The sequence below is a fragment of the Acomys russatus genome, chromosome 9 (assembly GCF_903995435.1).
Source record: "Acomys russatus chromosome 9, mAcoRus1.1, whole genome shotgun sequence".
NCBI classification, from domain to species: domain Eukaryota; kingdom Metazoa; phylum Chordata; class Mammalia; order Rodentia; family Muridae; genus Acomys; species Acomys russatus.
In genome coordinates this window covers 4,364,896-4,382,090 of record NC_067145.1, presented here as the reverse complement: position 1 = coordinate 4,382,090, position 17,195 = coordinate 4,364,896, and the positions used below count along the sequence as shown (strand labels likewise).

Genomic DNA, 17,195 nt, shown 5'->3' with positions numbered 1-17,195 from the left:
TTCTTCAGCCCCAGCTGATCAGTATCATCTTATCTGCCCCAGCAAAGCAAACATTTCACCTTTGTGCATCTTAATTAAAGATATCACTTGAAGGCTGAAGAGATGGCTCCGTGGTGAAGAGCACTGGCCGCTCTTTCAAAGGTCCTGAGTTCAATTCCCAGCAACCGCATAGTGGCTCACAACCATCTGTAATGAGATCTGATGCCTCTTTTGGTGTGTAGGCAAGTATTGTGTATATGTAATAAATAAAAAAATCTTTAAAAAAAAATTATACACACACACATACACACACACACACAAACTTGAATGACCCCAGTCAGAGTCTCTGAGCCCTCAGTAGGTTTTCCAGCCCAAAATACAAATGTCACCACAATCATCCCAAAAACATAGGGTCAGGCCTCTCACAGCAGTACCCCATGACCTGGTACAAATCTCCACCTCAATTAAGGTTCCCATTGCTTCAGTTAAAACACCAAACCCAAAAGCAACTTGGGGAAGAAAAAAGGGTTTAACTTCATCTTATAGCTTACAGCCATCATCAAGGAAAGACTGAACCTAGAGGCAGGTGCTGATGCAGAGGCCACTTGGGAATGCTGCTTGCACAGCCTGCTTTCTATGCACCCCAGGACCACCAGCCTAAGGGTGATACTACCCACAGTGGGCTAAGCCCTCTCACATCAAGCAAGAAAATGCCCCACAGGCTTGGCAACAGTTCCAAGCTGGGGGGAGGGGCATTTTCTCCGGTGAGGTCTTCCCAAATGATTCTCACTTGTGTCAAATCGACATTAAACTAGCTGACCAGTTTCACGAGGAAACAAAAGCTCGGGTGCTCCAAAATTAAAGATGATTTAACTACAAAAGGCAACCAGATGCAGTTATTTTATCCCGCATCAGAAAACAAACAAACAAAACGGCTATAAGCAACATTATTCTATGCTGTCTCTTAAATTTGATGACTACTTATGTAAAAAAAAGCATTACTAGAAATATGGATTGTACTGAATAGAAAAAGTGAATTTAAGAACGCATTACACACACAACTCATGCTCAAACCGAAAGCTATTTCTAGGTAGTTAAACTGTTCCTAAATACTATATGTATGCATATGTATAAAGAGAAGGGTAAAGTATGGCAAAACATAAAGAACTGTTTAATATGAATGAAGTACATAATTATATTATTTTTACAACTTTTATGTAAGTGCAAAGTCGTTAAAAGGCAACTGGAGGAAACTGAACACGAGTCACTAATCATTAAATTCTACTAGTGGCTATTCTAATCAATGAACTAGAGATAACAAGGGGTTAGTTTTGGTTTTGTGGGATAATTGTACTATAGTTTTTGTTTAATGAATACTTATTTCTAGATATATAAGACAAGCACGTATTTGTGCCAAGGATTTGTATGGAAATGTGCAGACTTATATTCTGCAAGTAAAACGTAAGGGATAAAAAGCAAACCACTTCAAGATTTCGGGATGGTACCCTACAGAATCATGCACAACCTTCCATCACTTAGAATTCTAAAAGTCACCTCCCGGGGCGCAGCAAACAGCATTTTCTGACGCATACTGCAAAGCCTCTCAAAACACCAATGTTACTGGACGGAGACCAAGCACCACACAACCACCACCACTAATAGAACCGAGAGAAAATCCGCTCAATCGCGCAAAAATAGCTAACAGGAGTAATCTGTCGCGTCTACGGGGACGGGGGACGGGGGGGGGAGTACCTTTATTTCAAACAAATCGGAGTGTGCAAATTGAAGTTCTGGGTTTTCTGCTACGGAGGATGCTAGGAACCCGCGTCCTTTCTTCGCTGTCTATCGTCAGCTAGGGATCAACCCAGAAGTTTCCTCGTGACGCTGTGGCCGAAGAGTCCAGCCCGAAGGTCCCCCGTGGAGGTGAAGGCGGGGGGCGCGCAGCCTGGGAAGCCAAGGGGTCTGCGGCAAGACGGCGGGCAGGCCGGGCGGCCGCGAGGAAAACCGGGGCCCCGACAGCAAGACCCTGAGCGGCAGGACGCGGGGGACCGGCGACTGGGGAAGTTCCCAGGCCGTTACCTCCCACTGAGGCCCGCGGAGCCTGAGAGGAAGCCGTGGGGCGAGAAGCCAGGAGGCCGCGCCCGCCTCACCCCAGCCGCGGCGTCCTGGAGACGCGCGGGCGGAGCGCCCCAGCACGCATGCTCCGTGCCGCCCGGTGGGCGGGCCTCCCACCAGCCAGCCCGAATCCCGTCCTCCCGCTCTCTCCGTCCCTCCATCCGTGGCTTACTCACAGGCCAGTCTTTTGAGTTCCCTGACACTGAGTGTGTGGAATTTTGCCGGAGAACACGTTAAGAACCAACACCAGGGCTGGAGAGATGCCACAGAGGTTAAGGGCACTGACTTCTCCTCCAAAGGTCCTGAGTTCAATTCCCAGGAACCACTAGGTGGCTCACAAGCATCTATAATGTGATCTGATGCCCTTTTCTGACCTGCAGGTGTACATGCAGGCAGAACACTGTATACATACATACATACATACATACATACATACATACATACATACATACATACATAAATAAAAGAATTCGCAGTTGCTAGTCAACTGGCCCTTTGGGAATTCTTATCCGAAATTTCTTTTAAAATAAATAAATAACACCTACGTCGACGGCCGACGGAGAGTTGGCTGCACTGCTAAGAGCGCTTGTGCTTTTGCAGAGGACCCCATTTCGATTCCCAGCACCTACATGGCGACAGAACCCTGAGTTACCTCCAGTTCCGGGGGATCTGGCTTCCGTGAGCAGCAGGAACACAGGAGGTGCACATCCATACATGTTGGGAAAACACTCATAAGATAAGTTTTTTTTTTAAGGACAGAAAGAAAGAAAGAAAGAAAGAAAGACTAAAGCTCTGCAATGCAGGCCTCCACAGACATAAAAGAGATGAGCAAGGGAAGGTGGGACCGGGAGGAGACCAGGGAGGGGGCTAAATCGGGATATAAGTGAACAAATGTTTAAAAATAAACAAAAGAGAAAAAAGGTTGACTGCCATCCATAAATGAGAATACTGGAGAAGTAAAAATTTCCCGGTGAAATGTTTCCACAGAACTTTGTTACTGTTTTTGGTTTTGGAGCCCTGGCTGCCCTGGGACTGCCTCTGTAGACTAGGCTGGCCTCGAACTCAGATCCACCTACCTCCCAAGTTCTGGGATTAAAAACATGTGCCAACACTGCCCAACCATAGATTTTTTTCTTCATTTGTACACATTTTATTTTCTCTTTAAAAGTGTCTATTTAGTTTATTTGCCCTATTTGAATGGAATTACCTGTTTTCTTGCTTTTTTTTCTTTAGCTCTTTATAGATTCTGGATATTAGTCTCTGCTAGACAAACAGCGGGCAAATACTCCCTCCCGTCCTGCAAGTTATCTCTCCAGCATTGTCTCCTTTGGTATGCAAAATGTTGTTTTATGTAATTCCACTTTCCTTTTTTTTTTTTTTTTTTTTTTTTTTTTTAAACTTTTTCCCCTTTCTTTTTTCTTTCTTTCTTTTTTGATTTTTTGAGACAGGGTTTCTCTGTGTAGCCTTGGCTGTTGTGGACTCGATTTGTAGACCAGGCTGGCCTCTAACTCACAGCAATCCCCCTGCCTCTGCCTCCTGAGTGCTGGGAGTAAAGGTGTGCACCACCAGGCCAGGCTCCACTTTCCATTTTTTTAATTTTTGTTTCCTATGCATGTGGAGTCCTATCCAGAAAGAAAAAAAAAAAATCACCTACAGCAACATCTGTAAGTATTCCCGACAGCCGCTCCTTATCACTTTAGAGTTTGGGGCACTACATTATGACTCGTTTGGAGTTTAATTTTTTCAGCATTTATTTGTGTAGAGGCGCACATCTAGGTCAGAAGACAACTTCCTAGCCGTACGCCCTCTCCTTCCGCCACACGGGTTCCAAGTCACCTCAGGTCATCAGGCCTGTCAGCTAGGGCCTGAGGGAAGCCATCTTTGCTAGCCCTTGGATTATTGTTTAAGATGGTGGTTGATCGGCAGGGAATATCCATTTTTCCTAGCAGCTTTTGATGCGTCTGTCTTTTATATGTTTTTGCAGCATTGTTGAGTCAATTGGCTGGAAACACATGGGGTTATTTCTGAGTGCTCCAGGCCACTTCAGTGGTCTTTCTTTACACCAGAACAGTTCTGTTTTGTTACTGTGCTTCTGTGTAAGCCTTGAAATTAGGGACTGTAAGGCTTTGAGCTTTGCTCTTTTTGCTCAACATTAATGTGGCCATTAGGGGCTGTTTTTGCTCCCATATGAATTTTAGGATTGCTTTTCTAGTTGTTTGAAGAATGTAGTTAGTATTTCTATGAGGCTGCATTAAATCTGTAGATGGCTTTGGTTAGTTGGACTTGTTGTTTTCGTTTGTTTACTTGTTTGTTTGTTTTTTGAGATATGGTTTCTGTGTGTAATAGCCCTCTCTGGCTATCCTGGACTCACTTTGTAGACCAGGCTGGCCTTGAACTCACAGAGATACACCTGCATCTGCCTCCCAAGTGCTGAGATTAAAGGCGTGCGCCACCACCTCCCGGTTTAGTTGGACTTTTTAATAACATGAATTCTTCAAACTCTCTCATTGGCCTCGAGCTCAACAATTAAGCATGGCTGGATGGCCAACGAGCCCAAGGAATCCTGTCTACAGCTTCCTCACACTGGGACTAAAAGAGCATCACAATGGCTGGCTTTGTATGTGGGTGTTAGAGATTGAATTCAGATCCTCATGCTTGCAAAGCCCTTTTCTGACTAAGCAATACTCCCCCGCCTCTTAGATAAATATATTGCACACACACACACACACACACAATTTCTTTTTTTGAACCCAAGGCTGCTGAACCCAAGACTGTGTATAGGATGTGTACACACACATACACACACACACAATTTCTTTTTTTGGTGTTGGGAGTTGAACCCAAGGCCGTGTACAGGATGTGTACACACACACACACACACACACACACACACACACAAACCCCTGCGCATGGTTGTTTTGCTTGTATGTACGTCTGTGCATCCTGTGCATGCCTCATGCTTATGAAGGCCAGAAGAGGGCATGGTATCCTCAAGCACTGGAGTCATAGACAGCTGTGAGCCTTCATAAAGGTGCAGGGAGTAGAATCCTGGTCCTCTGAAGGAACAGTCACTGCTCTTAACTGCTGAGCCATCTCTCTAGTCTTTAGCTCCATACTTTAATCAGTGGTTAAATAGATGTGTTCACCCAGTGTCTTGGCCACTGTTCTATATTGCTAGAAGAGACACCATGACCAAGGCAACTCTTATAAAGGAAAGCACTTAATTGGGACTTGATTATAGTTTTAGAGGCTTATCATCATGGCAGAGAGCACAGTGGCATGGAGGGGTGGTGCTCCAGAAGTATCTGAGAGCTACATCCTGTTCCACAGCAGAGAGGGAAAGCCTAGACTCAGCATGGGCTTTGGAAACTGAGGCTCACTCTCAGTGACACACTTCCTCCAACAAAGTCATACTTGCTAATCCTTCTAATCCTTTCAAAGAAGGTCTACTCCCTGGAGACTAGGCATTCAAATATATGAGCCTATAGGGGCCATTTATTCAAACCACCAGTCAGAGAGAATGTGTCCTGTGGTTTGAGTACTTTTCTGTAAATTGTGCCAATTGACAGTTTAATTGAAAAAACTTTTGTTAAAGGACAGATCCTAAACTTTATTTTTAAAAAGTCAAGAACAACAATCAACTAGGAAAACCCGACTCGAAGTGCGTCATCAGCCCAGTGTAGTCTTCTCCCTCGCTTGCCTATTTATTGCTCCTTCCGCACAGTTCCCAGGGGACCTGACAGTCTCTGGATGACTTGCTCGGAGTCATCCACAGGTCAACAAGTCAGGCGAGACATCCAGCACAGAGTGATGGAGTTTCCTGGCCCGCGGGTCCAGTTATTCGGAGGGCGAGCGAGGAGGGTCGCGACCTGTGGATAAAGAATGGGCGAGAGAGAGACAGGGCCCAAGAAAACATTGCTTGTCAAGAGCCATTTATTGTAAGGGGGTATTCAAATTTAAAGTAAGCTTCAGGGAGGGCGGGGGTAGGAAGGAATGCAGTGGAAAGTTACAAAATCTTCTGGGCCAGGCCCCAAGGGCAGCAAATGGGGAGGGGGCGATTATTCAGAAGTCGCGATACACCGAGTGTTCTCTTTCTCAAGGTCAGGCTGGATCTTCTGTGGTTGCCAGGCAGAATAATTATCTCCAGTATGCAGACAGCTGTGGCTTTCAGCCAGCAGGGCCTCTCAGCCAGCTGGGGCAGGTCAGGCAAGGTCCTATGGCTCCTGACAATGGAGAAGCGGGAGCAAGGAGGATCGGCCCTGCTGGCAGATGGGGAAGACCGGGAGAAGACTCAGTTCTCCACCGGTGGCCCGCTGGTCTGCATCATTTTCTCCATCAGCTTGAAGCTCAAGCGCGCTTTGCTCTCTTTCTCCACAATAGTAGTTGAGGAAGTCAAAGCGATGCATGTAGGAGCCGTAGGAGTCCCGGTGCTGGTTCACAAGCCGTTCCCACTTGGCGGTGCCATGGCCAGTGCACACGTACTTGGACTGCAGGTGCTCCAGATGGCTGTGGACGGTGTATCTGTCTGTCATCTCGCGGCTTTGCTCTAGGCTTCAAGTTAGCCCACAGAGAAGATGCTGCTCTAGGCATTCAAATGAGAGAGGCGCCTCTGCCACAGAAAATCCCTATTCGTGCAGGCCTCCGGAGAAGCCGCAGCCTTCTTTTTTTGTTGTTGTTTTTGTTTTTGTTTTTTTGAGACAGGATTTCTGCGTGTGGCCTTTGCTGCTCTGGACTTGCTTTGCTGACCAGGCTGGCCTCGAACTCACAGTCGCCTGCCTCTGCCTCCTGAATGCTGGATTAAAGCGTGTACCACCACGCCCCGCCTACATTTACCTTTCTATACCATATTCATTCTGTTAGGGTTCAAGAAAAGCCAAAAACAGTAACAACAGCAAACTGACAAATAACAAGTAGCAGATTAGTAGTTTACAGTGCCCATCAGAAGAATAGGAATAGGCCTTTAAGCTGGAGGGTTACAATCACTCAACAGAAAGTGCGTAGGGAAGTGCAGTGAACAGCTGCTCGGAGTTCCGTATTAAGCTCTTTCTCCAAAGAGAAGCTTCCAGTCTCCTGTTGATATAGCAGGCATTTTTATACCACTGTATAAACAATAATGAGGCCTCTTGGGGATTATTTAACAAAGAATTTTCTCAACAGTGAGAAATGAAGACAAATGTATATATATTCTTCATGGCCTATGCTCTTATGTAACTGTTTTTATCTGCCATGCAGATTCTTGCAGAATCATTATGAGGATGGTTTTATAATTCTTTTTTTTTTTTTTTTTTTTTTTTTTTTTTTTTGGTTTTTCGAGACAGGGTTTCTCTGTGTAGCCTTGGCCATCCTGGACTCACTTTGTAGACCAGGCTGGCCTCGCACTCACAGCGATTCGCCGGCCTCTGCCTCCCGAGTGCTGGGATTAAAGGCGTGCGCCACCACACCCGGCCCGATTTTATAATTCTTGATAATGACTCCTAAATTGATTCACATGGCTGTTTCTGCCGGTCCTGTAGAGTAACTAAATCTGCTAGGAATTCTGTGACTTTTCACTTGTCACTGGCACATACACTTCACCAGGATAGAAACAAGCTTGAGACAGATTTGTGGCTTTGTAGGGGAAAAATTAATGCCATATCCTATATGTAATTTATATTCTGCATTTAATACTGTGTTCTGTATGAGAACTTGTCTCCAAGTGACTTCACTTCTCCTTGTGTTCCAGGAATGACCATGCACTGCCATAAACTAGACCTTCTAGCAGTTTCCAGAAACTCCACCGGAGCGATTAGCTGAGATAAAACAACTCCCCTGTGTTAGACTCGGATCGTCAGAGTCTATTCCTGGAAGCCTAACTGAGAGTCAGAGTCCAGAGTCGACGCAAAAGAAAAGGAATTTTACTGAGCCGACGCGTCTGGGTCCATCAAGCTCAGAAGAGTTGAAGACCCCGTCCTGCAAAAGTTGAGGGTTTAAATACCCTTTACAGAAGCAGAACTCAGCAGCAGTGGTTAGTTAACAACTGACCGGCTAACGAAGGTGACCTTTTGGGGCATGGGGACAGTTGATTCGGGAAGATGTTTGTGGTAAGATATATGGATGTGACCTTTTCTAGGAGGCCCAGTAAATTGCGAGCAGGGTGAGGTAGAGGCAATAAATTCTGAGCAGGCCGGGTGAGCTGGAGGGCTCTTGCTCGGCTAACAATGTTAACTTGCTCTGTTTCTTCTTGTTATCAGCCTTCGATGCTACTGTTAAGGTGGCTGAGCTCAGGTCACCTGAACTCTTATACTATCTCAGGCTAATGAAGTCCCAGTAAGGTGGGGTAGGGGCTGTGGGGTGTAGTTGAAAGACCCCTGAAGGGAGACCCTCACTCAAGCCTCGGGATGGCGTGCACCCAAAGACACACAAACGACCGTCTTGCTGTAAACGCATGAGGTAGTTTATTGGCGGAGCTCCGGGTCGACACGTATCTCACGCAGGAGACAGAGGGGTCGACCCAGAAGCCCAGGGGCTTGGGGTTTATATGGACAAAGGTGGGGGAGGGGGAGCGGAAAGTTTTGGTGCGACCACACACGATTGGTTGTTTCAAACATTTGAACATCAGCAAATTGCATAGGCAGATCTGGGGTAAGGTCAGACTTAATCACACGGGAACAGTCCTTGGTTCCTGTTTTTCTCGGATCCCGAGGGTAGATGTTTATCTGAGCTAACAACACATCTGGTTAAACTCAAACCTGGAACATTGTGTGCGGGCCTCAAGGGGGGATTAAGCAAACACCATAAGATCGGATGAGGGGTCTTGGCTCATTACTCACTCGACCATGTCCGGTGCCTGTTTCTCTCAGGAATTTGTCCCTGTGTACCCTCCCTATCTTTTACTGCCAGCCGGTCCCTGGAACACTCAATAGGTCTTTGTCTCCTAGCTCCGCATTCTTTGTGACTTATCATCTGGGGCCTTGGGCTAGCATACCTGCCGACCTGCACTCTCAACTGTTTGGGCTTATGAGTTAGAGAGCTCTGCTGTTCTGGTTGCTTTAATGCTAATTAAAAATTCTCTCTCTCATAGTAGTGGAAATTGTTCTTAACTTGACCTTTTTGGCTACTTTCAGCAGCAAGCATGTAAGTAACATGGCTGAGCTATAGCTAACTTAAGCTAACTTGGATTCTTCAAATCCCCCCTTTTTTTTCTTGTGACTGCTTCAATCTTAAAGTAGTTGCACTAGAGTTCATGATCTTTTAGGGTGGCATCATTATTCAGATGTGAATAGTGTTGTCTTAGTATCATCACCTGAACAGTGTTGATTGATTTTTTAAAAAATGAAGGTGAGTAATCTATTAAGTATGCAAGGACTAATGTTTTTCATAGGCCTAGTAAGGATTCCTGGCTATGGCAATTGACTTTGGGCATTATGAGATGGTGGAATCACCCATTTGTCCTTGTGCCAGAGAGTTGCCCTTCACTTAGCATTTTAGCCTATAAAGTGGGAAAAACGGGTGCTGTAGTGTTTTCTGTAGCTTCTTCAAGCTGACATTAGGGGTGCCGTTATCAGGGCCTAGAAAGGCCGAAAAGCTAGTCAAAGGCTACTGGGGCCTTTGTCAAAAGCATCTGTTTAGCTGATCTAGTTGAAGAGACAGGGAGTAGTCATATCTGCAGGACTGGTTTACATCGGCTTGCAGCAGGTCCAGATCTCAGCAGCTCTGGATGGAGTCTGTTAGACAGATAAAAATCTGTTGAGAAAAATACAGACCAGGGACAGAAGTTAAAATTGTGTCTATAAGACAGCTGGAGTAGGCTTATGCCTTTGAAACCCAGTAAAAGCATGAACATTTTTTTTTTTTTTTTAGTCCAGAAGTCTTGATATACAGATTGGACAGACTCATTTTTTAGCAGGATGAGAAGCACCTTTAAGTCTCTATTCAGAAGACAACCAAAGGGAAATTAGAATCTTGAGCTTGGGACTGATTAATAAGCAGCCAGTACTCTACTAGTTTATTATAACCATTGATCTCATTTTAAATTTACAACTTGTATTTATGTACCTTAAAACTTCTCTTAAGATCTTTTAACTTTTATAACTTGACTTACCAACATTTAAATGCTTTCTTTTTTAAAATATTTATTAATTTAATTATTACATATACAGTGCCCTGCCTGCATGTACATCTGCAGGCCAGAGAAGGGCACCAGATCACATTATAGATGGTTGTGAGCCACCCTGTGGGTGCTGGGAATTGAATTCAGGTCATCTGGAAGAGCAGTTAGTGCTCCTAACCACTGAGCCATCTCTCTGGCCCCTAAACATTTTCTTAGATCCTCAAATATTAAACATTTCCTCAGACTCTCAAACACTTGTATTTTAACTTGAAACACTTTCTTATAGACAACCTTAAAACACCTTTTTGGAACAGTTTCTTAGACCTTTTAACATTTTTATCTTGCATGTATCAACCTTTAGACACTTTCTCAAACCCTTAAATACTTTACCTGCCTAACTTAAACTTTCAGATCCTCAGACCTTATATAAACCACACCTTTTTCTATCTAGTTACTCACTAAGAGACACAGGCAGTTGAGTTACATTAAAAACTGTTTTCCATTTAACATGAAGCCTGTGAGCGAGACAAGCCTGTTTGCCTTTTTAAATAAGAGAAGACACCTAGTACCTAGTAGTTTTAACTAGCTAATGAATAGACTATTGTACTAACAGTGGGTCTAATTGTCTTCCAGCTGTGAAGCTACCATTAGCTCAGCCATCAATGTAATCAGAGACCTGAGAAGGATAAACTGTAACCTAGACAATTTTATGCACCAATCAGAATGACAGAGATGGCTAGCTCTATCCTGGTACCTAGGCAGTTGTCTCAGTTGTCTCTTGTGGTAACATGGCACCATGGGCAGAGACAATCTGGCCACCAGGCACAGAGGCACAGAAGACAAGAGGCTGTTTCTGTGGAAGGAGAACACAGAAGAGATTGACCTCACCTCGTATTCAGCAATGCGCGGCAATGACTCTCCAGGCATGTCCAACTTGTCCACAGTTAGACTGTCCATGGAGCAGTTTTGCTCAGTGGCTAGAGAGCACAATCCAGAGGTGGAGTCGTCTGCCATGCCAAATCTTCTCAGAGACCATGGCAGTTACTGCTAGGATGTAGAATTCTCCATCATAATTAGTCTAAATATATTTAATGCCATATTCAGCAGATCTCTGATAAGCTTGAGGACCAGCATATCTGTATTTAATCTTTGTCTGTCTTTAGCTATCTGCTCTAAACTACATCTTACTATAGTCTGCAGATAAGTGCTAGAGGACCACATCTGTCTAATTTTAGTCTATCTGAGTTATTTGTTTTTAGCTATATATTAGCTTATTATTTTAGAAAATGCCAGTGATTAACTGAACTAGTACCTAACAGAACCATAAGCTTTAATTATCCTACACAGTTGCAATAGTAGCTTTTTAAAAGGAATGGAACTGCACATAGCATTTTGAGAATTACATAGGCACAATACCTTAAAAGAGTTGATGTATAGAATGTTGTAATTAAAATACAACCCTAATTTTGTATCAATATACAAAGATTTGAACCACCAAAAACCATCTACCCTACCTAGGTAATGAGGCATCATTCTCTTGGAATTGTTTCATTAACTATCAGGCAACAGATTCACTGATACAATTGATCATAAACTAAATAGGTTATTAGTACAACTTTAAATCTATTTCTGAAGGAATATCAAAGCAAAACTTTTAATCATAGATATAGTTCTTTGATGGACTGGCAATCTTGTTGATTCTGCCACATTTTATCATTAAGACTGAATAGCAAAACACTACCTTAAAGGACAGAGGTTGCTCCTGGTGCTGAGCAAGGCAACTGAATGTGGTTGGCAGCCTTCAATAGAGGCTTGAGTCTCCCACAACCAAACTGGCTGCCAGCCTTGCGCCTACCCTTAGCCAAGATTGCAGAGAGGCTACAGCCTCACCCATTTTATCACTGAATCAACATGGCAGCCAGCCACTTGGTGTTAGAGGCTGTGGCGGGCAATTAAAAACATAGCCATATTCAGAAAATAAAGCCAAACATATTCTTTTTTTTTTTTGAGACAGGGTTTCTCTGTGTAGCCTTGGCCATCCTGGACTCACTTTGTAGACCAGGCTGGCCTCGAACTCACAGCGATCTGCCTGCCTCTGCCTCCCGAGTGCTGGGATTAAAGGCGTGCGCCACCACGCCCGGCTTGCCAAACATATTCTTAAGGCAGTGATTTTTACCTTTTTTGAGAATGAACGTAGACCATAATAACCATAAATTTAGAAGACAAAACCCAAATTTTAATAGTGTAAACAACTGATCGAGGCCAACCTGGTCTACAAAGCAAGTCCAGGAGAGTCAAGGCTACACAGAGAACCCCCCCCCCCAAAAACCACCAAAAAAAAAAAAAAAAAAACTTGGATAGCTTTACAATTAATATTTGTTAACTTAACAGTATCTTTCAGAATTACCCATTTCTGAAGTCTGTAATATAACAGTCTCTTAACCTGATTTGACCTTTATAAGAAGCAGAGAGCTTGTTAGGACCAAGAGGCTCTAAAATTGTTGCCATATTCATGTGGCTATCTCAAGATGTTGGAGTCACAGGGCAGGCAACAGAACTTAAATTTTTTGTTTTGTTTTTCGAGACAGGGTCTCTCTGTGTTAGCATTGGCTGTCCTGGACTCACTTTGTAGACCAGGCTGGTCTCAAACTCACAGTGATCCGCCTGCCTCTGCCTCCCGAGTGCTGGGATTAAAGGCGTGCGCCACCACGCCCAGCTCAGAACTTAAATTTTAAGCATCATACTCAATAAGCAAATTATAAATCTTTATATAAGAGTTCATAGTATAAGCCGGGCGTGGTGGCGCACGCCTTTAATCCCAGCACTCGGGAGGCAGAGGCAGGCAAATCGCTGTGAGTGCGAGGCCAGCCTGGTCTACAAAGTGAGTCCAGGATGGCCAAGGCTACACAGAGAAACCCTGTCTCGAAAAACCAAAAAAAAAAAAAAAAAAAAAAAAGAGTTCATAGTATAATCTTAAGCTATATAGCCTGGATATGTAGCTTTAATACCTTTTAAATTTTCTTTTATAAGTCTAGTTTTAAATACAGGACGATAATTACATAAAAATCTTAATTTAAAAGTACCTTTAGGGGGAAAAAGTACCTTTAGAGAGCATTATGCTTATCCCATTTGCTGTTTAGAATGGCTCTAACTTAAAAGTTTAAGTTAACTTTTTTGTTACAAATGTTAAAATTATTTTGTTAACCATCTTCAATAGCCATTTATTTATTTATTTATTTTGGTTTTTCGAGACAGGGTTTCTCTGTGTTAGCCTTGGCTGTCCTGGACTCACTTTGTAGACCAGGCTGGCCTCGAACTCACAGCGATCCGCCTGCCTCTGCCTCCCGAGTGCTGGGATTAAAGGCGTGCGCCATCACGCCCGGCTCACTTATGTTTTCTTGTCCCATCCATTTGTTGGCAAATTTTATGACATCATTTCATAGCTGAGCAATACACCATTGTGCCAATGAACCACATTATTTTTATCCATTCTCAGGTTGAGGGACATCAAGGTTGTTCTCAGATTCTGGCTCTTACAAATAAAGCTGCTATGAACATAGTTGAGCAAGTGTCCTTGTGGTATGATGGAACATTCCTTAGGTATATACCAAGGAGTGGTATAGCTGCGTCTAGAGGTAGACAAATTCCCAATTTTCTGAGAAACTGCCATGTTGATATCCAAATGGCTGTATAAGTTTGTATTCCTACCAGCAATGCAGAAATATTTTCCTTGATCAACATCCTCACCAGAGCTGTCACTTGTGTTTTTGATCTTAGCCAGTCTTATAGGTGTAAGATGGAATCTGAGTCATTTTTATTTGCATTTTCCTGATGGCTAAGAATATTGAACATTTCTTTAAATGCTTCTCAGCCATTTGAGATTCTTCTGTGGAGAATTCTGTTTAAACCTGTACCTTGCTTATTTTTATTTATTTATTTATTTTGTCTTTTTGTTTTCAAGACTGTCCTGGATTCACTTTGTAGACAGACCTGGCTGGATGCAAACTCACAGTCCACTTGCCTCTGCCTCCTTGAGTGCTGAGATTAAAGGCATACACCACCATGCCCTGCTATACCACTTTTAAATGGAATTATTTGGTTTTCTAGTTGCTTGAGTTCTTTATATATTTTGGCAATCATCCCTGAGTCAGATGTGGAGTTGGTGGACATCGTTTCCCACTCTATAGGCTGCCGTTTTGTCCTTTTGATTGTGTCCTTTGCCTTACAGAAGCTTTTCAGTTTCATGAGGTCCTATTTATTGTTGATCTTAGTGCCTGTGTCATTGGTGTTCTGTTCAGGATGTCGTCACCTGCGCTAATACGTTCAAGGCTATTCCCCATTTTGTCTTTTTTTTTTTTTTAAAGATTTATTTATTTATTTATTTATTATACAGTGTTCTATTTGCATGTAACTCCTGCAGGCCAGAAGAGGGCATCAGATCACATTTTAGATGGCTGTGAGCCACCATGTGGTTGCTGGGAATTGAACTCAGGACCTTTGGAAGAGCAGTCAGTGCTCTTAACCTCTGAGCTGTCTCTCCAGGCCCCATTTTGTCTTTTATCTGGGTTAGTGTACCTGGTTTTATTGGTTTTATGTTGAGGTCTTTGATCCTCTTGGACTTGAGTTTTGTGCAGGTTGATAGAACTGTATCTATTTGCATTCTTCTACATGCTGACATTGTTAGACCAGCACTATTTGTTGAGGATGCTTTTGCTTGGTTTTTTTTTTTTTTTTTTTTGGTTCTTGTTTCTCGAGACAGTGTTTGTCTGTGTAGCCTTGGCTATCCTGGACTTACTTTGTCCAGGCTGACCCTGAACTCAGGGATCCACCTTCCTCTGCCTCTCTGGATGCTGGGATTAAAGGCATGCACCACCACACCCAGCTTGAAGATGCTTTCCCCCCATATATATGGCAATATGTATTCATATGTCTTTATCAGAAATTAAGTGTCTATAGGTGTGTGGATTTCCTGCTGGGTCTTCAGTTTGATTCCACTGAGCAACCTGTCTGTTTTTATGCCAGCACCATGTGGTTTCTACTATTGCTCTGCATTACAGCTTGATATCAGGGATAGTGATACCTCTGGAAGTTCTTTAATTGTACAAGAATGTTTTAGCTATCCTGGGTTTTTTTGTTTTTCTATATGAAGTTGAAATGCTAATAAATAAATAATTATTTTAAAGTTCAAGTTAGCTATCAGAAAAAGGCATATCAAAACCATACTGAGACTCAGTCTCACCTTGTTAGAATGGCTGCCACCAATAAAACAAACACAATAAAGGCTGGGAAAGATGCCTTATCCACCAATGGTGAAAATCAGTATGAAGGTTCCTTCCTCCAAAAACTAAATATAGAACACTAAAAAATCTGACTATTCTATTCCTGGGTGTATACTTGTAAGAATCTATCTATATCAACTCAGTAGCATGACCACTTCAAGCCCACAGGAAGGGGGTTAAAGGCGGGCATCCATTGTCATGGTCACTCTTGATGGAACAGAGTCTCTCATGCTTGGGCAGCAAGTGTTCTTACCTACTGAGCCATTTCCAGTCCTTAATCTTTTAAATGTTTTACATTCATGTGGATGTATAATAAAGTATGTATTTACCTACTGAGTAAAGGTGTAGCCAAGTTTTTCAAGATCCTTAGTCCATATTAACTTGTGAACATTATGCATGCATTATTATTTTTAAATGTTTATTTATTTATCATTATGTACACAGTGCTCTGCCTGCATGTACGCCCGCAGGCCAGAAGAGGGAACCAGATCACATTAGAGTTGGTTGTGAGCCACCATGTGGCTGCTGGGACTTGAACTCAAGACCTCTGGAAGAACAGTCAGAGCTCTTAACCTCTGAGCCATCTCTCCAGCCCCTATGCATGCATTATTTACATTCAAATTAACTAATTAAATGGTGTGCTGAGTACTAACTCCAGGGCCTGTTTTATCATTGGACAGCACTTACCCATCTTTGATTTGCCTTTGTAGTTTCTTTTTCTTTTTTCTTTCTTTTCTTTTCTTTTTTTTTTTTTTTTTTTTTTTTTTTTTTTTTTTTTTTTTGGTTTTTCGAGACAGGGTTTCTCTGTGTAGCCTTGGCCATCCTGGACTCACTTTGTAGACCAGGGTGGCCTTGAACTCACAGCGATCCACCTGCCTCTGCCTCCCAAGTGCTGGGATTAAAGGTGTGCGCCACCACACCCGGCTGCCTTTGTAGTTTCTTAATGACTTTTAAAGATGCTATTAATTTCTTATTGGCTTTTTCTCAGATTAGAGCACTTAGGGTCCTTAGAAGTATGCTTAACTGACCATAAAATTTGTCTTCACTTCTATGATACAGATCATGCTCCACTTTACATATGGCACACTGGTTTGTGTGGCTGTGTTGGGGACTGAGCTTAGGGGCATGATCATGCACACTAAACATGCTCTCACTGAGCTACAGTCCAGCTCCAATGCTAATTTTTTCATGCAGATATTCAACTGTTCTGGTCCTACTTGGTGACTATTCTTCCCCCTTTAAACTTGGAACCTTTCCTGAAAATCAACTGCTCATGTGTTTGCCCCATTAATAATCTGTTCCTACAACACTACCTTAACATGACTCAAGAAAATATTGAAATTAAAATGTTCAAATTTTCTTATTTTGTTTCCCATGTACGTGTATATATTTTATGTGCATTGTATCTGCAGAGGCCAGAAGATGGAGCTGGATTCCCTGAACCTGAGGTTACAGGCATTTTTGAGTAATGTGTGTGCTGGGAACTGAACCCAGGTCCCTAGGAAGAGCAGTTTGCAGTCTCAACTACTGAACCACCTCTCCAGCCCTCAAGTTTATTGTTACTTTTGAAACCCATTTTGGCCATTCTGTTATTTCTACAGTCATCAAAAAAAAATTTTTTTTATCTTTTTTCCCCCTCCCCTGAGGGGTTCTCTTGTACAGCCCTGGCTGTGCTAGACTTGCTTTGTAGACCAGGCTTAGCCTTGAACTCACAGCGATCGCCTGCTCTTAAG

The 17,195-nt window shown here is 43.1% G+C and overlaps 1 protein-coding gene and 1 pseudogene across 1 annotated transcript in view; both read right to left on the bottom strand.

The window, feature by feature from the left end:
- Nucleotides 1-1,934, bottom strand: part of Cplane1 (ciliogenesis and planar polarity effector complex subunit 1) — a 93,583-nt gene extending 91,649 nt beyond the window's left edge. The window contains exon 1 of the mRNA XM_051150939.1: nucleotides 1,732-1,934. The gene's annotated coding sequence lies outside the window, so the exon portion shown is untranslated. The remainder of the gene's footprint in view (nucleotides 1-1,731) is intronic.
- Nucleotides 1,935-6,385: 4,451 nt separating this feature from the next.
- On the bottom strand, nucleotides 6,386-6,626 carry LOC127193567 (splicing factor 3B subunit 5-like; annotated as a pseudogene).
- Nucleotides 6,627-17,195: the final 10,569 nt, after the last annotated feature.